Source organism: Ammospiza nelsoni, chromosome 12, assembly GCF_027579445.1.
Source record: "Ammospiza nelsoni isolate bAmmNel1 chromosome 12, bAmmNel1.pri, whole genome shotgun sequence".
NCBI lineage: Eukaryota > Metazoa > Chordata > Aves > Passeriformes > Passerellidae > Ammospiza > Ammospiza nelsoni.
The window spans coordinates 14,484,083-14,505,137 of record NC_080644.1 but is presented as its reverse complement, the minus strand read 5'-3'; positions in this window follow the sequence as shown (position 1 = coordinate 14,505,137).

The window sequence follows — 21,055 nt, the reverse complement described above, 5'->3', positions numbered from 1 at the left end:
GACTAGCTTCAGGCGATGGTGAAGAGAAAAGGGAGATGGATTCTGCTGGAGGGTTTAATGTCCAGAGGTTTATTCCATGGTTACAGACGTCCGAACATGAGCAACTGCTCCAACAGAATCCAGCCACATGGTCTGATTCACCTTTTAAGCTCAGGGACAGGGGGAGGGGAGGTACAGGTGAGCCACCAACCAGGTGAGAGGGGCAGGGTCTCAGGGGAAGATGACACCCAGACAGGCCAATGACCCCTGGGCCTGAGGGGCATCCTTTGAACTTGACCAACCACAAGACGCCTTGCTGGAATGTTAAGCCTGATTGACAGGACTCACTCAGCATGGGGGCAAGGGGGAAGGGAGAGAGGTATAGGCACACCTGGGGAAGTGACCTGGAAGACCAAAATGGGACATTGTAGCACACCACAACATGCCCAGAAAAAGCATCAGATGCCAGGCTGATCCAGACCCCAAAGGCTTCAAGTTACAGGCCCCAAGGTGGATGGATCCAGCTCCTTACAGTGCAGCTGGGGCAGTGTCAACACACCCACTTAACAACACAATATCCCCTAGGGAAAAGGGCTATCCCCAAAGCCTTTGTCTACAGAAAAACTCTATCTGGAGGCCTAAAAGAAAAGAAAATGAAAGAGAACATCCAGACATTGAGACCTGTCTGCACGGAGAGTTCAGAATCTGCCACTTAGGAAATGCTGCCAGAGTCCCTGGCAGGTGCAAAGATGGCAAAGAGGGAATCCATTCACCTCAATGCAGAGTGCCACAGGATTTCATTTACCTGTTTTTTTTCCTCTCTAGGGCATTGATGGAGGACTGCAATTCTGGATTTAGCTGAACCACTTCTTCCCATTGACTCCATTCCTTCTCCAAGTACTCCAGATGCACTTGCAGCTCCTTGTTCTGATTTTTTGCCTCCTCCAGCATCTTAAGGATCTGCTCAACCTCCAACAGCTTCTGCCTGGACTCTTCCTGGGCCTCCCTCCCATCTTGCTGGGCTCTCTGCACAGTCCTTTCCTGGCACTTTAGGGAGGCTGCTAGCTGAGATGTCAACTCTCCCACCTCCAATTAAACAGAACAAAGCAGTCAGAGGCTACAGCCACAGCTTCTCACACTAAGCCACAGCACAGGCTGTGAGCAAAGGTAAAAGACAACTTTCCACTCCTCCCTGTCCTGAGAGCACCAGATTCACAAAGGATATGGACAACTTGTTTCAGTCTCTAAGTGGCCCACCACCAAGGGCACCTGAGAAAGCACCTGCCAAAGCAAGGCTAGCAAGAAGAGGCCAGCTGGAATCCATGCTGCTGCTTGCTGGCCAACAGCACAGAGGACCAGCCCAGCTGTCCAGAGCAGCAGCTGACATTCAGCAGAGCACTGAGTGTCCTTCAGAGCAGCTGCCATGGAGCCCCCAGAGCACGAGACAGCCCCAGGGCTCAGCCCAGCAGCTGCTGCTCTGCCATGGAAAAGCAAGAAGGCCACAGACCCCTTGCTGCACGACTGCAGTGCCACTGCCCTTTCACTCACCTGCTTTTGTAGAGCCTCCCTCTGCTCAAGGAGGAGATTCATTTCCTCTTTGAAGTCTTGTAGCTCTTCCTCGTGCCTCCTCTGAGCTGACTGGACTTCTCTGCGAGCTGCCTGCAGCTCCCCTTGCAGCTCTGCCTCCACACACTTCCTGGTGATCTCCAGCTGTGATATCTGCTGCTGAGCAGCACACAGCCTGGATTGCAGGCTCTCCTTTGCTGACCTACAAGTTGCAAATATGGACAGACATGAGTTGCTTGCTCCAGACACCCACAGCCGCTTATTCCAGGACGACGTGGCTCAAAATCCCCACGCCTGAGGATGGAAAATGGGTCACCTGGAAACTTGTCCAGAGAAGGCCCATCTGGGCCATTTCCAGAGCAGAGCAGGGCCTCTGAGGGACTGCCCAGGCCTTCCTTATGGCCTGCCATAGCACAGACTGCCCAGCCCAACTTGGCCTCAACAGCCAAACCTTCACTTGCTGTTCCTGACCTATGACTCTGGGTAGCTGTGCCCAAACAGGCTGGAGCAACAAGCAAAAGCCCAGCCCCTGCTCACAGCCCTTCTCTCATCAGCACTTCCAAGCTGCTCTGCAGGGTGACAGAACAGACTCTTGTCCTGGCTGACTCCTGACTTTTTAATGCTCTTGGTAATGGACAGAAAGGTACATCATCTTCCAGACACTCAGTATTTAATGATAGGCTTCAGAACTACTTTGCAGATACAGTAAAATCTCATGGTCATGGCAGCGTTTGGAAATAATCAGAACAGCCTTTTGTCCGAATTACAACTACCTGAATGCAGAGACTGGCAGATTAAACCCCTGCAAGGTTAAGGAGTAGACTTGCTGCCTTTATTTGTGTGTTAGTGAAAAGGCAGGCAATATCCAAAGGGACTTGTCCTTCCTTACACAGTGAGAGGGACCATGCAAAGGGACCTTGGCAGGTTTGGCAGCTGGGTGCCCATCAACAATCAGCAAGAATGCCCAGAGGCTGTTGAGAATTCTAAAGAGCTTTTCCTGCTGCTCTCTAACCAGCACTACATCCTGTCCCACACTTCTCAAGAGTGTGCTTGGAAGCAGAAATGCCTCAAGATGGCCAGCAGGAGCCTCTGGCTTCACCCTGAATGGCAGCGTGCTACTCCCAGCGTGCCAAGGTAAGAGCCTGGAATGCTGAAGATGAAGCTTCCTGGTCTGAAGATCAGGATCATGTCAAGCTACTCAGACAGGAACGAGGGATGTTCAATGCCCAGAACGAGGAACCAAACCCAAGAGAAACTTGAGGTTTCACTCTGCATCTGCATGGTTGAAGTACTCCTCAGTTCAGGGCTGGCTGGATTGTGTTTGACATCACACAGGAGTGTGCTTGGCGGCACAAACAGGAGCCCAAGGCTCACAAGAGCTTTGCTGGCTTTACATGCCAGAAAAATCACTCTCACATCGTGGCTTTTTTTTTTTTTTTTTTTGAGACTCTTCCATATTCTGTCCACAGAATATAAAAACATCTGAAAAATTTCAACTCCTTGCCTTTACCTGGTCTCTGCCAGCTGCCTGGCAAGGTCTTCTTGGAGCCCCTCGCTGGCTGCCAGTCGCCCCTCAAGGTCAGCCTTCTGGGCCAGCAGCTCCTCCTCTCTGCCCACCTGGGCCACTTCATGCCCTTGGCCAGAGGATTCCTGGCTCAGCTGCTCCAGACACCGGCTCGATGACTCTTGCTCCTGGGAAACCTGCAAATGGGACAAGGTACAGCTGAAGCCCTTCCTGGGGAGCCCGTGCAGAGCCAGCCAGTGCCACCTGACAGGCAGCCAGAGGACAAGGAGCACCTGTGCTCTGGCCTCAAAGTTTCACAGCACCTGCCCCATGCAGCTCTGGTAGCCTGGACTGCCAGAAGCCTCTGGCACTGTTACCTTGGAAGTGCTGTGGCAGGCCCTGCTGCCTTGTCTGGGACCAAACAACTCCTTCCCAATAAACATCCCTACTCCAAACTCTGTGGTGTCTCTGAAAACCATTGCATCTTCCACAACTGCCACTTGGCTAACAAAATTGCTGTCTGGATCTATTTCAGTGCTGGACATTGTCAGGAAGGTTTGGAAAAACAAATTTGCTTGCTGAATCATGGGAAAATATACAGGATTTCCCCTTTCAAGAACAAAACCCACATCAAAGTGTCACCTCCTCACATATTCCAAGCAACTCTCTACAACAAGAGCATTCTTGGCAGGGAAATGATTCTTGTGCTGAGCAGACATTTAGGGACTGATGGATGTCTGTCTGATGTGGCCAAAGCAAAACCTCTTCTGTGCGTTTCCCAAACCTACCACATTCCCCAGAACTGAGACTGTCTGACAGAGGCCCTCTGAAACAAAGCCTTCTCTTGCAGCTATCCTGTAACACCCAATGCAAACCTCCCCTGCCACAGCTTGGGGCTGTTTCCTCTTCTCCTGTCCCTGTTCCCTGGAAGCAGAGCCCGACCCTCACCTGGCTGCAGTCTCCTGTCACAGGGAGTTGTAGAGAGCAAGAAGGTGCCCCCTGAGCCTCCTTTCCTCCAGGCTGAGCCCCCCAGCTCCCTCAGCTGCTCCTGGTCACACCTGTGCTCCAGACCCTTCCCCAGCTCCCTTCCCTCTTTTAGAGGCTCTGTGGCTGCCCAAAGCAACACATTTTGCAGAAGCATGCAACACTTTGCTGATGAACATGCATATCCCTGGCTAAGAAATGCGTGTGCCATCTTGAGCCAGGTGTGCACAGCAGTGTGCCTGTCTTCTAGTGCCAGAAAGAGCATCTGGGCTGATCTGGCTGCCACAACTCCCACTCCCACAGGTGCTGCCTAGCAATAAGGTGTTCAGAGCCCTGCTAACATCATCCCTCTCTTGCTCCAGCACATCCCTCTGAAGCTGCAATTCCTCCAATGTCTGCCTCTTGAATTCCAGTTGGATCTGCAAGGATGGCTCTTGGCCCTTGAGTGCAGCCAACTTCTCCACTGTACAACAAGGGGCAAGATGAGTTTTCATGGGAAAACCAGTCTCATTTCCAAAACCAACCTCCATCCTGTCCTGCTGTTTTGCTTCTTCTGCCTGGGCTGATGCTTCCTTCTGCTCAGGGGCTCTGGAGGAACGTCCCTGGTGAGAAAGCCCTCGAGCTCCCTGCAAGTGCACAGGGAAGAGCACACTCAGACTGCATGGCTGCCCCTGAGGCAGTTGCCTCTAAGTGCTTCCCAGCCTGTCCCAGAGCACAGCACTTCCAGCTGAGCTCTTCCTCCCCTCCTTGACAATATTTTCAGCCCAGGACTTTGACAGCAGGGAAAACAATCATGCTGGAAGGTGTCTCATCTCTTCTAAGAACACCAGAAGGGGAACTGCCCAGAGCCCAATCCAACCTGGCCGTGAACACCCCCAGGGATCCAGGGGCAGCCACAGCTTCTCTGGCACCCTCAGAAAGCAGAATTCTCTCCCAATATCCCATCCATCCTTGCCATGTCTCAGTGGGAAGCTTTGTCCTGTCCCTGCAGGCCCCTGGCTTAAGTCTCTCTCCAGCTCTCTTGCATACCTTTCATGCATGGAAGGGACTCTAAGGTCACCCTGGAACCTTCTCCAGCCTGGACAACCCCAAGTCTTGCATCCTTTTCCCTTGGCACAGGTGCTCCAGCCTTTGCAGCATCTTCCTATCATCCTTGTGACCTCTAAGCCACTGGGGATCATTTTGGAGATGTCTGGGAGAAACTCATTTTTGACTCTGGGAAGCACTGAGGCTGCACTGTAATTTGGGTGAGGGGAAGGCAATGTAAAGCTGCTCCCTTGTTTGTGCCCATGGCCTCCAGTGGGAGAAGGACAGTGGAGGAGATGTGGCTGCACTCTGGGATAGCCAGAAGCCCCCCATTCCCTGCCAGGCCTGTCCCCAGGGCAAGCACCACTATTACAGCGACCTGAGGTGGTCGCTGGGGTGAGAGAAAAGGACGAGAATCTTGTTTCTTGATCAGAAGGTTGGATTTATTGATATATAATATATAATACATTATAACTATACTAAATAGAATAAAGAGAGAAGTTGCAGAGGCTGCTAAGCTAAGCTAAGAATAGAAAGAAAGAATCTATAACAAAGTTGTGTCCAGGGACTCTGTCCCCAGCTTGCTCCTGTGATTGGCCCTTAATTATAAACATGGGAACATGAACCAATCACAGGTGCATCCTATTGCATCCACAGCAGCTGATAATCATTGTTTACATTCTTCTTCTGGGGCCCTTTGCTTCCCAGAAGATACACAACCCCAAAGAAAGGATTTCTGTGAAAATGTGTCTGCGACACACCACAGCTGCTGCCAGCTCTGCAATAGCCAACTGTCAATCCCTTGCTAATCCCAAAGGGAACTCTTCCGTGAGGTGGAGCCCAGGCCCTGCCAGGTCCCGGCTGGGCTTGGCACAAGGAGACCAGCGGCTTTGTCACTCACCCTCCGGGTCTCCATCTGCCCCTCGCATGAAGAATGAGATAATATCAGTGATCAAAGACCCTTGGTCTATGCAGGGTCTAAACCCCGATATCCAAAGGCCCTTGGCCTTTGTAGGGTCCAAACCCCAGTGACCAAAGGCCCTTGGCCTTTGTAGGGTCTGAACCTCAATATCCAAAGGCCTTGGCCTTTGCAGGGTGTAAACATCAATGTCCAAAGGTCCTTGGCCTTTGCAACGTGTAAACACCAATATCCAAAGGTTCTTGGCCTTTGCAAGGACAATAGCACAAAGTGCCCTTGGCCTTTGCAAGGTCCAAGCCCCAAAGTGCATGAGCTGTTGACAGCTCCAGGGTACAAACACCAATAGCCAAGAATTGTTGATTGTTGCCAGGATCCAACCCCCAGCATTCCATGGCCTTTGTGATGGCTGCCAGGGCTCAAAGCCCAGCATTCCAGGGGCTGTTGGAGAGGCCCTTCCTGGCTCTCCGCCCATCCCAGCTCCCTGCTGGTCCTGGCAGAGGCCCTGCCTCCCCCAGGTCCCCAGAGCCCTCCTGGGCAGCTGGGCAGGGACCTGGCTCAGAAGTCAGTTTGAAGGCTCAGCATTCTCAAGACCTGCAGGCTCTTTAAGGATCTGCTTCATTCCTGAGTCACAGGAATTCTTCTGTCTTCCCTGACAAAGGGGACATGTACGGAAAAGCCTAAAAAGATTCTTGGTGCTTACAAATATTCATGGAAAATAAGGTTTGCCTTTAGAACAGCTACATGAGGAGGAAGAATGGTGTTTCAGAGGCTTTTCAAATTTCTACAGAGAAATGCCAAGAGCTGGAGTGCTTAAGGTGCACAAAATAGATTAAGAATTCTGAGACAGCCACTGACCCCTTTCTTCACAGACTGTGCCTCAGCACGAGGGCTGCTGCTCCCCTGAGCTACTGGAGGACTCTTTACTTGAGCTGCTGGACCACCAGCCCAGGCATGAGGGGAATGTGGTGCTTGGGGCTTCTTTTGGTGCTTTCTTGAGGCATTTGAGCACCCCAAGCCTCATTTGACACATCCCCGTTTTTTACTTGTATGCCAATTATGGCTTTAATTGATTTATATTTATTAATATTTCTTAGGCTTATACTAATTTTACTTAATTTTGAGGGATTCTTAAAGGGGCTTTGTGGTTTTCTTCGTTTTGCCACGTTTAGTGCACAATCTGCTTTTTCTACACTCCATTGTTTAAATGTAACCAAAATATACCCCTAAATATTTCAGACCTCTAATATATTGCATTTTGGTCAGTTTTGTGTAAATTTCGGGGAGATGTTGAGGCTTGTGGGGGTTATTTTGTGGAGCCGCCCGGGCAATGCCTGAGGGGAGTTGGGCTAGGGCAGGAACTGCTCAAGCCCCGCCCCCGTCCCGCCCAGCCAATCACTGAGGGTACTTTTCCCCGCCCGCGCTTTGGGCGGGAGCCGCCCCCCGGTGTCAATCCCTGAGGGGGGTTCGGCTGAGGCGGGAACTTCTCCCCCCCTCCCCTCGCCGATCCCTCCCGGCCCTGCCCTGCCTCGCTGCCCGTGGCCACTTGTGCCTCTGAGCTTCCTCCAGCTGCCCCAGCAGCCTGGGCTGCTTTGTCCTGGTTCATTCTCCCCCCTCCCCAGGCAGTGGAGCTCCAGCGCCCCCCGCCTCTGGGAGCGGAACATTGGCCTCGCTAGAGGGTCGTGTCCACAGAGGAGACGCAGGAGTCCTGTAAATGTGCCTTGGTAGGAACAAAGGGAGAGAGTCCATCAGGCGTGTGCCCAACGGGGTTTCTCTCAATCCCTTGGAGCAAGTAGCCTTCTTTGCTCCTTTCCCGGCTGCATTTTCTCCTCATTCCCTTTCCTCCCCTTGGCTGATGTGAAATATGTGTATCTTACGATTGGCTTTTCACAAATATTAAAATGAGTATTATATTTGTTCGGTTAGATAGTTATGCTGTATTAATTTTCCTAAGTAGTATGTTAAATTTAGTTTTAGTTTATAACATAATGTTAAAATGGAAACTATGTTATGTAAGATAATTTTTTTAAGAGAGCACTCGCACCAAGGCAGGAGCCACAAGACTCCCAAATCTTTCAGAGAAAAATAATTTATTGCTCTCTCATCGACTTCTTCCCACCTTGCTCAGCCCTGAAGATGCCGCTAGTATTGAGTGGAAGAAGCTGACACTGACCAGACAGAATCCTTTGTTTGAATAGAATTTATGCATCATGTATGAGGTGTTTGAATATGCAAGTCTATTTCTTTTAAAGGTTATTCTTCTGTTAATGTGTGTCCTTTTTCGGGCTTATTTGGCCAGAAAGAGGTACCCAGACTGTCCATAACTCTTTGTTTTTGTCTCATACTGCCTTAATCCCAATGGTTCAAATTTTTATTACTCGAATTATATTATTATTTTTATAACCATTTTATTACTAATTTTATTACTATTAAAGTTTTAAAATTTAAAAAAAAACATGATTGGCATTTTTCGTAGCTGACCTACTTGGGAGGTACTTGGGACTTCCCGATCCGCCTATACATGTCCCCCTTATTGTGTGCCCTCTGTAAGACATACAAGTAATTATCATTGCAATCAACTGAATCCATTATTGTATTTTAGAAAGCTTTACTAATTGGCATGGACTTCTTCTCAGAGAAGAAGAATAAAAACTTAATTGGCTTTTGAAAATCGAAAGAAGGAGATAGCCCATATAGCTGTAAGAGACATTTCCCAGAGTATGAAGGAGGCAGGAGAGCAGCAAAGAGGTGCCATGCAGTACTTGTGAGAAGAGCAAGGTACTTTGAAGACCAACACTCTTCGCTGTCCTTCTGAAGACACAGACACCCTCACAGAAAGGCTGCAGGGCTGTGCTGGGCCAGGCTGGGCTGTGATGGGATGGGCTGAGGGACAGAAGACAAACCCCAGCAGCCAATAGACTCCTTCTGAAGAGTCCATCAGGCGTGTGCCCAACGGGGTCTCTCTCAGTCCCTTGGATCAAATAGCCGCCTTTGGTCCTTTGCCGGCTGCATTTTCTCCTCATTCCCTTTCCCCCTTGGCTGAGTTCCTTGGGAGGCACGTGGGACTTCCCCATCTGCCCCTCCATGTCCCCCTTATTATGTGCCCTCTATAAAACACATGATCCATGATTCATTTCAACTAGCTACATCAATGGATATTTTTTGTAAGCTTTACTAATTGACATGGACTGCTCCTCAGACAAGGTCATGCTAAAGTCCCAAATTTTAGAAGATTGTGAGAGATGAGGTGATATTTTGCTGAAGCCAGAAGGTTGTTAAGTAGAAGAATGAAAGTGGTTGGTTCTATGTGTTGCTGTTTGTGGCTTGGAAATGTTCTGGTTGGTTTATTGGGCGTTGCTGGAGAGGGGCGGGCTTGAAGCCCTGACTAAAGAGGAATTCCCATGAGAGGGGAGAGGACAGAAAAGTGGGTGCTCAGGAGAGAATGGAAGCTGCCGAGTACCCAGGCAATGGGAAAGGGGACAGGAACTGCCATGGCTGGGAAATGCCCAAAAATTTTCCACTTTCTTGCAACATGTGTGTGTTCGGCTCTCGGGAGGGAGACGCAAATTTGGCTCAGCTGAATCGCTACTAATGAACAGTTTTCTTTTGCATTGGGGACATAGGCCTCATTTAATTGTGTCTAAAAGCCAGTTCATTTCTAACAGGTAAGTTCTTTGCCCAGGGTGGATTTAAAGCTAAGTAGAGCCTCCCAAACTCCCATGTCTCCATCCCCAGACTTCCGGAACATCACCAGAGCTACCCCAAACCCTCATGTCAGCCCCTAGAAACACCCCCGAGACCTCTGAACCCCTGTATCAACACCCCAGCTTCCCATAACTCCCCCAAAGATCCACCCTCCAGCTGCCCAAATCTTCCCCAAAGCTTCCACAAGTCCCATATCACATTCCCTGACCTCAAACAAAGCCTTATTTCCCCCTCTCCCCCCTGCAATGCCACTCACACACAGCCACAGCCTTAAAGGACACCCTGGTGGTCTTCAGAGGGGACCTGGCGAGGGCATCCTGACCAAGGACCTGTGGGCCTTCAGCCTTTCCAGGGGAGGCTGGCAGCAGCCACATGCCCAAAATGGCCCCCGCAGCTCCCTCAGCCATGCAGCTGCGCTGCTAGATGACTGGATCAACGTGTTTGGAGGTGGAGAGGGGGCTCAGGCCATCCTGGGCTGCACTGGTGGGATTTTCAGGAGGCTACAGGGCCAGGGAGCCTAGAGGATTTGGAAGTGCTGGGGGAATTTGGTGAAAGGAGAGGTTGGAGGGTTTTGGGGAGCTGAGGGATGACTGGCTCTATGTGTTTGGAAATGGGAAGGGGTCTTCAGGGGGCCTGGGGCGACTTCTTGAAGGGCTTTGCAGGGACTGTAGTGGTTGAGGAAACTTCAGGACAACTTGGGGATGTTGGGAGCATTTTGGAATCAGGGGGGATATGGGAGGGCTGGGGAGCAACGTGTTCTATGTCTTTAGAAGTGAGGAGGGGACTGGGGGGTGTTTTCGGGGCCCCCTCTGATAACTGGGTGCGTCCCTCCAGCAAAGGACACAGGGTGTTTTCTCCTCCCATCTAGGAGGGGGGCGGGCTTTGAGGATGCCATCTTTTTTGAGCGGGGTCCATTTGTCACTGAAAGTGTGGGAAAATGGAAGAAACCTCCTCAACAGCATTTTTAGTATTAGAAAATCAAAGGCATTAGCTTATTCAGGGCAGGATATTGCTCTGGCCAGGATGTGCAAAAGAAATCATTGCATCTACACATTGCTCGGCTGTGCAGCCAGCAACACATCAGCAGGAGGACACGGATGGCCCTTCCTGGCTGGGCAGGAGGGCTTGTGGCCATCTCCAGGTACCAGGCCGGCAGCGATCCCTGCAGCTCCGGCCCCTGCCCAGCAGCTCTGTGGCCAGCACAAAGGCTTCAGCAGAACCACCAAAGGCCAAGGGACTTCTGGCCATTTTCCCTTCCCCACTGCACACCTGGGCAGCTCACTTGGCAGAAGGAGCCGTTTTTCCCTCTTTCCCCGTGCCCTGCAGATGCTGGGCACTAAAGAAAGCTCCTGGGAGTCTGAGTATTAGAACATATTCTATATTTATAGCCTAAAAAAGAATGAAAAAGAAGGAATAAAACCAATCCTCAAGAAAAATCCCCTCTGGCTCAGGTGGCCCCAGCAGACAGAGAGCCTCTCAAATCAGCTCTCCTCAGAGCGCCAGCAGCACAGCCAGCTGTGGCCCCAGAGACAAGGCCGTTTCTTGCGGGCCCTGCGAAACTGATCTTGCAGCTTCTGCAAGATGGAGCCCAGAGCTCTCTCCACAGCCCGGAGGACAAAGGCTGTTTCGAGAGCCAGGCTGCTGGTGGCAGGGCTGATGTCCTCTGTCTTGTTTTCAAGGGCTGCGAGAGAGAGGAACAGAGGCACGGTCAGATCTCGGATCTCTGGGGAGCCGAGGAGACGCCGGAGGCAGGGCCCTGCCAGCCGGCTCTGGCCATGGCCAGGAGGGAGCAGGGAGCAAGGGGATCAGCCCAAAGCTGCCGGACACTGTTGCCCCACGTGGGCCTGAAATGGGAGTGTGGGTTCTGGCCAAGGCAGCCCTGCTGCGCACAGGGAGCAGAGCCCTGGGCAGCGGGGCAGGGATTGCAGCTGCCCCCAGCAGCCGGGGCTGGCAGCCCTCTGGCCTCACTCACCCTGACAGATGTGGCGGAGCTCTCCCTTGTGGCCCCCGAAGTGCTGCCCGGCCATCCCTGAGAAGACAGAGCCTGTCAGGGCGCCAGCGGCACAGCTCCCTGCCAGCCCAGCGGCGCTGCCAGCCCTGTGGCCACACGGGCTCCTGGCCCCGGCAGGGCTCGGGCCGGGCCCTTGCCGCTCGCTGCCGCCCAAGGGCACGGCTGCGAGAGGGCGGCAGCAGCGCCGAGGGCAGGCGGGGCTCTACGGCGCCTGGCACGGATGGCGCTGCCGGGGCAGCAGCCGGGGCCGGGGCCGAGCTGTGGAGGGGCCAGGAGGAACAGGGTTGGGTGGAGCAGGGCGGGACAAGGAAGCGTGGGAGAAGGTTTGGCAGGGCAGGGCAGGGCACGACTGGGTGATGCAGAGTGGGCCGTGGTAGGGCCGGCCTGGGATGGGGCGAGGTTGGGCTGGGATGGAGTGGGACAAGGTGGGGGTAGGAAAAGGAGGAGCGGGGTTTGGTGTGGCAGGCTAGGGTTGGGTGGAGCTGGGTGTGGCAGGCCAGAGTTGGGAGGAGCAGGGTGGGACATGGTGGGGCAGGGTAATCCCAGGCTCGTGGCTCACCGATGAACCTGATGGCCGCCTGTCACAGGGATTCCTGTGGGCTGTCCAGGTACAGCAACACGAGACCTGTGCCTCGAAAGGGCTTCTCTGCCAGAGGGCAGCCAAAGCCAACGTGCACTGGGGGCTGTGCTCCATCCTACAGGGGCTCTTGGGAGGAGCACCTGGAGCAACTGGTGGCAACACTTGGTACGTGTCAGATGATGTTGCTCCTTCCTGGAATGATTTTTTTCAAGGAAGGGATTAGGAGTAGCACAGCAACACCAACAGCTACAGAATTTCGCAGGACAAAGAGACTCCAGCAAAACACTGTCATGTTTCCTTGTGCTTTTCTGTCTGTCTTGCACTTGGAAAGAAAAATAATTGGCCCAGCCTCTGCTATTCAATTGTCCACTTCTTGCGTTTCTTCCTGTGGCAGCTCCCGTGCAAACACAACTGGCTGCCTGCTGAGCATGGCAATGGACGGCCACAAACAGGGAGGTCCCCGGTGAACATCAAGGCAGACACCCGGGGAATTGCAGAGGATAGGGATAACTCTGGGAGGAGAAGCCGTTCTGTGTCTCTGATGGTGGTGCAAGCACCATGAAGGAGCAGCCAAGACAAGTGCTGGAAGCAGCCATGTCCTGCTCTTTTCTGCTCTCAGATGCACACGGGACAGACTTGTTGCCCACAGGTCCAGCAGACTTGATTCAGGAACGATGGAAGCCCATGCATTGGTGGTAGGGAATGGGCTCCAGCAAGAGCAAAGCAGGATCTTCCAGCAGCAAAGCCTGAGCTTGTGAAGCGAGCCATGTCCTCAGCAGACACCAAAGTGCTTCCCTCCAGCCCTGAATGGTGGCCACAAGTGCCTGCCTTTCTTCAGCACCTCCTGCTGCTTCCTTTGTTCCAAGCCAGTCCCGGATTTAGGTTCGAAGCTCAGGCACATGTTTTAAGGCGCCTGCACGAAGAAGAGGGTTGCCAGCGGCAGCGCAGACTTGTTTCCCTCTCACAATGGCACCAGTGCTGCTGCCTGGGGATGCTGGCCTGTGGAAGGCGAGTCTGCCCTCAAGCACAGCCATTGTAGCCAGTCAGGGGCACAGGCTGCAGCAGCAGCTGCCAAGCATTGCTGTGAGGCTGGCAAACCTCACAGAGAGAAAGCCATTGTGGCCGAGTGTGCTGAAGCCTTTTGCTAAACCACGTGCAATAGTGCCCACAGTATGGCCCCTGGCTGGTGCAGACGCCTCCTGGAGCAGGTGCCTGCGTTCAGGGTGCTGCTGTTCCTGTGCACGCTCTGGTGCTGTTTCTGTGGCGTCCAGAGCCGCTTTGGCAGCAGCGACTCAGCAGCCCTGCTCAAGGAGACATCGCCACCCTGGCCACGGAGGCAGAAGCTCTTTGGGCCCAGAGCTCTGTGTCAGAAGGGCCTCATCCTCAGCACCATGGCCTGGGCAGCCGCGGGGGCCCGGGCTGGCCGCCAGCCCTGCTCTGCCCTCTGCCCTGGCAGCACCCAGTGACCGTGCCCTGGCAGGGCCCCCTTGCCCTCCGTGTCCCCAGCCAGCCCAATCTGGGCACCTCGGGGTGTCGCCATCCTCCTGCTGAGGCCCAGCCTCCAGGGCTTCTGCCCCAGGTGTGGGAGCCTCCCTGAGGAAGCGCCAGAGCAGCCGGCTGACAGGAACAAGGCTGACACCCATTTCCTCAGGGCTTCCCAACAGCGCAGCCCCTCAGGGGCCTCCTGTCCCCTTGGAGCCTCCTGCCACCCACTCCCCTCACAGGGCCCTCGTGCCTTCCCAGCGCCTTGTCCCATCAGGGCCTCCGCAGCACCTCATGCCTTCACGGCCTCCCACTGCCCTGTCGTCCCCTCAGGGTCTCCCCCAGTCCGGCCCAGGTGCCTGGCAGTGGCGCAGCCCCGAGGGAGCTCCAGAGAAGCCGCATCGAGAGGCACCTCAGAGGCCTCAGCAATGCAGCCAGCAACACACGGGCAGGAGGACACAGATGGCCCTTCCTGGCTGGGCAGGAGGGCCTTGTGGCCATCTCCAGGCACCAGGCCGGCAGCGATCCCTGCAGCTCTGGCCCCTGCCCAGCCGCTCTGTGGCCAGCACAAAGGCTTCAGCAGAACCACCAAATGCCAAGGGGCTTCTGGCCATTTTCCCTTCCCCACTGCACACCTGGGCAGCTCACTTGGCACAAGAAGCCGTTTTCCCCTCTTCCCCTGTGCCCTGTGGACGCTGGGCACCAAAGAGAGCTTCTGGGAGTCTGGGTATTGGAACACATTCTAACATTATATCCTAATGAAGAATGAAATAAAAAAGGAATAAAACAATCATCAAGAAAAGAAAAATCCCCTCTGGCTCATATGGCCCCAGCAGACAGAGAGCCTCTCAAATCAGCTCTCCTCAGAGCGCCAGCAGCACAGCCAGCTGTGGCCCCAGAGACAAGGCCGTTTCTTGCGGGCCCTGCGAAACTGATCTTGCACCTTCAGCAAGATGGAGCCTGGAGCTCTCTCCACAGCCCGGAGGACAAAGGCTGTTTCGAGAGCCAGGCTGCTAGTGGCAGGGCTGATGTCCTCTGCCTTGTCTTTGAGGGCTGCAAGAGAGAGGAACAGAGGCACGGTCAGATCCCGGATCTTTGGGGAGCCAAGGAGACGCCGGAGGCAGGGCCATGTCAGCCGGCTCTGGCCATGGCCAGGAGGGAGCAGGGAGCAAGGGGATCAGCCCGAAGCTGCCGGACACTGTTGCCCCACGTGGGCCTGAAATGGGAGCGTGTGCTCTGGCCACGGCAGCCCTGCTGCGCACAGGGAGCAGAACCCACGGACTCCTGTGGGCTGTCCAGGTATGGCAGGGCTTGGTGCAAGTGCTCGTCCCTTTGGCTCCTCTCCTCTGCCAGTTGGAGAGAGCTCCAGGAGGGTGCATGTTGCAGTGTGGGCAGATGGTTGGTTGTTGCAATCTACCTAAAGCGTCCCCACTAGGAGAGCGCACCACCAAGCACGCAGCAAATACCACACTCACGCGCAGCAGGTGATTATCGATGATGGCAGAGGCAGGGAGTGTCATTGTATTGGTTTCCAGTGGTAGTTTATTTCACCGACACTCTGGAGGGGTCCAGGAACAAAGACAGTGAGATATAGATATCTACTGCTATAAGGGGCAGAGACAACAGCAACAACCAATTAAATAATGATTTTAAAGCGCTAAGATTTCAGCTCAGATTTAGAGGCAATTCACATTGAAGTTAGATACACCAGCGATAGGTTAATGATTATAAGATGCTTAAGCTAAAGTTAACTGTTATATTATGAACTCATTGTGGAAGAAAGTAGAGCAAGTGAACCATTGTAGGAACCATTATTGAAACCAGGACAATGCTCATCACCTGGACTCTATGTCAATCCATCATGAAGCAGAGGGGCTTGGATTGTGTCAGAGGGTCCCAGAGACCTGACGAAGACTTTCCTGACTTAATCCCTGGGACCACTGACCCAGTTTGAGATCACCCACCCAATTCAAGAGAAAAATAGCGCAGGCATGAGGGAATAATAAACTCATTTTAATACAAAGCGGGGATGGGAGGTGCTGGGGTTATGGTTATGCATATGTATTATTTTGGGAAATAAATAGAGGCCAAAAATCCTTGTGTGGCGCAGTCACGCATTTTGGGGATGACCCCTACAGTGCCGCCTGCTGCATAATAAGCATAACACTTTCTAACTTGGATGAGTTTAGAGAGTCTTTGTCCGTGATTTTCGGTTCTAATGATTCAATTGGCGAGCCAAGTCAGGAGGAGACTCTGCTTGGCTGTGAGAGCAGCTCAGGACATGGATGTCCTCGGGATGACCCCAGGGATATTCCTGGAAAAGCAGCCTCTGCTGCCCAGACTGTTCATCCAGCAGCAGACAAGGACCCCTGACTACTAAAACTCTGGAGAAAATGGTATGTTTAAAAATTTAACAGTTGTACGCAGTGGTCTGTAAGGCATGCGCCTGGTCAGAAAAGGCCATTTGGTAAGTCGTGGGAGACGTTCCATGCACAACTTGTGCCTCTGTAGTGTGCTTGCAGACTGAAGTTGCAGTTGAAATCTGGTTGTCAGCAGAAAGATTTGTTGAACTGTTGTGCAGAGCTTGGGCTTCTGTTGCTGACAGAAGAGGATTTTGCCATTTGTTTCATCGTAGAGGGCTCAGTCTGGTAGCAATTGGGGCTACCAGTCATAAGGGCAAATCTAAAGTGGTTGTGCTGTTGTGAATGTGTCCTGACAGTGAAAACAACTGTGAGAGCATTTGTTGAGACATGCTGTTAGTATGATGCAAGTGGGAGCTTGGGCCCACGGTTCCCTTTTTGGGTGACTGAAACAAAGCAAGTGGGGTGCATGATCCTTAATAAAATCCCCTCCCCACTGTGACTGTGTGTGTCTGTGTTTTAGTTATGGGGGATGGAATTTATGGTAACAGATGGTGTTCACAGTAAAAGGGTGTTTATGTTTGTGGAATTTGAAAAATAGAAGTTGAGTGCTTTAGTGTAATGTATTTGGATATTGTTAGATTGTATTAAGTGTTTCCCTCGGGAATAAGAAGATTGTGGTGTTGCAGTCATGTTTGTAGCTGTGGTGTATTTTTGAGGCAACGCTGTTATCTTGTGCCAAAAGTTGTAAGTGTAGCACACGTTGAGTGTGAAGTCGTTAAACTGGTTTGTTTGGAGACTTTGCTAAGGGCTCGCTTGTGGTTTTAGGTACGGGGTTTATGTTTGTAAACATAATAGGGGTAGTTTTGATCTGAGAATCCAATCTGGACAGACAGATAGGAGGAACTCCTTGGCTTCAGTGATTTGGGCTCGACTCGTGAGAGTTTGTGAATTCAATAAACTAGTGGATAGACAGGGGAAATGAGAGAATATATTTAGAAGGTTTATATCAGATGTCTGCTGGGAGACTAGTGGCTTTGGACTGGGGGCACCCAGCTGTGGAGAATTTAGAGAGTCGAGAAGGGGAGGATGGAATAGCTTGCATATGGAGGGCCTTGACAGCTGGCCTGCAGGCAAAGCTGAGTTAATAGAAGAAATAACAATAGATGATTTTTGAGTGTATCCACAGCAAGGAAGAAGACAACGCCGCCAGCATGGAAACCGATTAGAAAAGAAACATGAAACTTTTTGTAGCTAGACCACATGCCTAAGTAGATGTGTATACGTGCCTTATTAAATTTCTGTAAAACTTTTGCCAATGATATGGACGCTAATTGCTTTGCACCAATGAATATAATAGGTTATTGTGATGTAGTTAATGACTTAAGATCACGTTTTGTTAAGAGTATATAAACTGGAGAACATGCAGAATAAAAAATCCTTTTTCTTTTTGGACCCTGATCACGTATGTATGTCACATCCAGCTTAACAGTGACATTTGGTGCCTACCTGGCATGATGGAACTGCCAGGCGAGGGGCAGTGAGGTCGGAGCCCAGTAAAGCTGAGAGCAGTGGGCTGCAGCTGTCAGTCCAGATCTGATTCTGACACCTGGAAAAGAGGTGAGCCGCTTGGAACAATGGGAAATAATTTAACAAGTGAAGAACAGATTGTTTTATCTACATGGAAAACTTTCTTCAAAAGAAAAGGAGTTAAAACAACAGACTATGCTCTGCGTAATATTTTAATATGGGCAAAGTCTCAAAATTTTAAGACTGATGTAACTACTACTTTTAGTGTTAGATCTTGGAAAGAAGTTGGAGAAACACTCTGGGAAGTAATTCAGAATGGGGGAAAAGCAGCTGCAGATTTATCTTCTACTGGGAGGTTGCTTTATAACACCTTAAAGGAGTGGAAAGCGGAGCAGAATAAAAAAGACTTGGAGGAGGTAGAAAGGGAATTGAAGGAGGAACTCGAAGTTGCTGGGGAGCAGCAAAGGGGAGAAGCTCAGCCTGAGAGTTCTGCTGGGATTTTTTCTGCAGAGACTGTTGCTGGGTCTGTTGCTACGGGAAATGGGCACCAATTTGATAAGGCTTCTTTGTGTTTGTCTGCAAAAGGCTTTAAATCCATGTACCCCTCACCCACAGAGTAACTAGCTGAACTTAATGTTAAATCTAACTCTGAGTCCTTGGCACAGCGGCTGGCTAAGATGACCTTAAAAAAGAAACAAATTGAGCCATCTGCTCCTTTGCTTGCTTCTGATTCTGAACTGCACAAACATAAGGAAATATTAACTCTTTTTCCTCCTTTGACTTCTGATTCTGATAGTGACAATGAGGAAATTACAGGGATTAAAAGGTCTGAATTAATGCATACTTCTGATTGCTGTAAAACTGGTAATAGAGAGAAGCTTAGTAAAACTGGTAGTAGAAATAAGCTTGGTAAGACTGGTAATAGAAATAAGCTTGGTGTTTCAAAAACTCTGCCTTCTGATAATGCTATTGTAACTGTTTGTCATTCTTTTCAGTGTTGGGAATATGTTAAAAGGAAAGCAGTTGAGACAGGAGACTGGGATTTAGTGGAGAAAATAGGCCCACCAGATGCTGTTGATATGGATGTTGCTAATGGTAAAATGGCTTTTCCTGTGTTTAAAACAGCTCCTAATTCAGGACAAAATGATAGTTATGAGGTTTTTGCATGGAAGGTTGTGCATGATCTTCAGTCTAAAGTAGCTAAATTTGGTATTAATTCTGCTGAAGTAATGCAATTAATCAGTATTATTAATACAGATTTGCTGTCTCCTTATGATATTGTGCATTTGGCTGCAGTTTTGTTTCAATCAGTGCAGTATGGAATATTTCAAGACAATTGGAGGCAATTAGCCGAGCGAACAGCTTTAAATAATATGCAACTACCTCAGCAGGACCCTCACCATGCTGTAGGAGTTGATGTTTTTCTTGGTCAAGGGCCTTTTTCTAATCCAGATTTCAGGCATGATGGGATCCCCTGGTTTTAACACAGGCTCAACAATTAGGTATGAGTCCTATCACTAAAAAGATGGAAATGGCAGCTCCAAAACCAAGAAATGTCACTATAAGACAAGGTCTTAAAGAGCCTTTTCTGCAATTTGGGGAAAAAATTGCTGCAGCAATTGAAAAACAGGTAAAGGATGAAAATTTAAGGCCCCTTTCTCTCTGGGAGCAGTTTATAACAAATGAAGGAGAGATTTTTGTTTACAGGGACAGCCTGTAGAAACACCATCATAAAAAGCCCTGGAAGACCAGGAAGGAAAGAATCCAGTGCCTGAGTGTCTTGGTTTGAAAGACAGGTGTCTGCCAAGGAAGGCAGGAAGCTCCCTTAGAATGGAAAATATGACCCCTTTCCCTCTAAATTCGTATAACTTTGAAATGACAGGGATTACAGGCAAAGACAGGAGAAGAGGAATAGAAGTTCCTTGCTAGCGTGTGTGTGTATAACGTGGCAAACCAACCCCAAGGCGGCAGCACCGACGAGCAGACGCAGAGCCCCAGGGCCGGCCTTGTCCCGGCTGCAGGCCCCTTCCCCTGCGGTGCAGTTCCGGGCACAGCCAGCAGGGGCGCTGGTGGCTCCCAGCCGGGCAGGGTGGGGCAATGATTCCCCCGGGGCTGCAGGGGGCGCTGTGGCGCGAGCTCGGCCGCCTCTCTGCGCACGGCAATGGCGGCCGGGCTGGCGGAAGGGATGCACAAGGGGCTGCCTTTGGAACCCTCAGGGACGGCCGGGCCCGCTGCACCTCCGGCTGGGGAAATGGACTGCAGCAGGAACCTTGGCAGCAGCGAGCCATGGTAGGAGAAGCAGTGGCAGGACAAAAGCTCTATAGTGGCAGAGAATCCTCTGAAATAAACAGGGCAGGAGATCTTTTCTTCTTTTTAATGCCTTTATTAAAAGTGATCAGTTCAAGGCTGGGAGGCTGGACCGGTCCCTGGTTTCGCCGCTCCCAGGAGTGCCTTGGAGGAGGAGGAATGAGCAGCTTTGTCCCCTAGGGGGCAGAGCTGTGGGGGTCCTATCGTCACAACAGCAGTGTGGTAAACCCCATGTTACAACTCTTGGGTTTGCCTCCCAGGGCCCTGCCTCTAGCCGGGGTCCTTCCTTAGCTAGGGCGAGGGGCAAAAAAGGGTGTCAGCGTCTCTGCAGGCTCTTGTACTTTGTTGCTCACGTCCAGACATCACTTTGATCTCTTAATTCTGTGTTGGCTCGTTGGTTTTGGGGTCTTTTGGTAAGTTTGGTGGGGGTCCTCTCTTGTTGCATTCTGGGTCTGAGGTTATCTGCATGTACTCTGATGTCTCTTCCTTGCACTGTCCAAGAAGGGCCATCAACCTGGCTTTAGGCAGGGCACTACTGATACAAAAAGGAGAATTCTCAACAAAAGAGGGTTAACGACTGACACTTAACAGGTGGTTACAACATGCAGCTAACAAAGAACTCTCTTCGGCCAGCAATCAGCTCCCAACTCAACTTGTAACTCAGCAACGTTTCTTCTAAAAAAAATGAGTAATGCTTTTTTTACTCATAACATCCTCCAGGCTGCCCCTCATCTGACCTCGAGAGAGTGAAAGGAGCAGAGCCTAGCCCCTCACCCCCTGGCCACAATTTTGTGGTATCCCTGCCCTTCCCAAGAGAAAACCCCTACAGTAAGACACTCCCCTTCTGCCTCCTCCTCCTCTCAGCCACATCTTTTGTTCTCTTAAGTATCAATCTCTTAGCAACAAATGGGAGAAAATATCCTAAGAGAAAGAAAAAAAAAGGAAAAATCCTAACCTCCAACACTGAGACAAATGGCAGTAATGGAGAAACATTTTGCAAGGGATGGACAGCATAATGACCCTGACAAGGTCAGGTGCACAGTGCAAATGGGCTGGAGCCTTACACTGCATGAGCCATCGGAATACTCCAGCTTCATGGGAACAA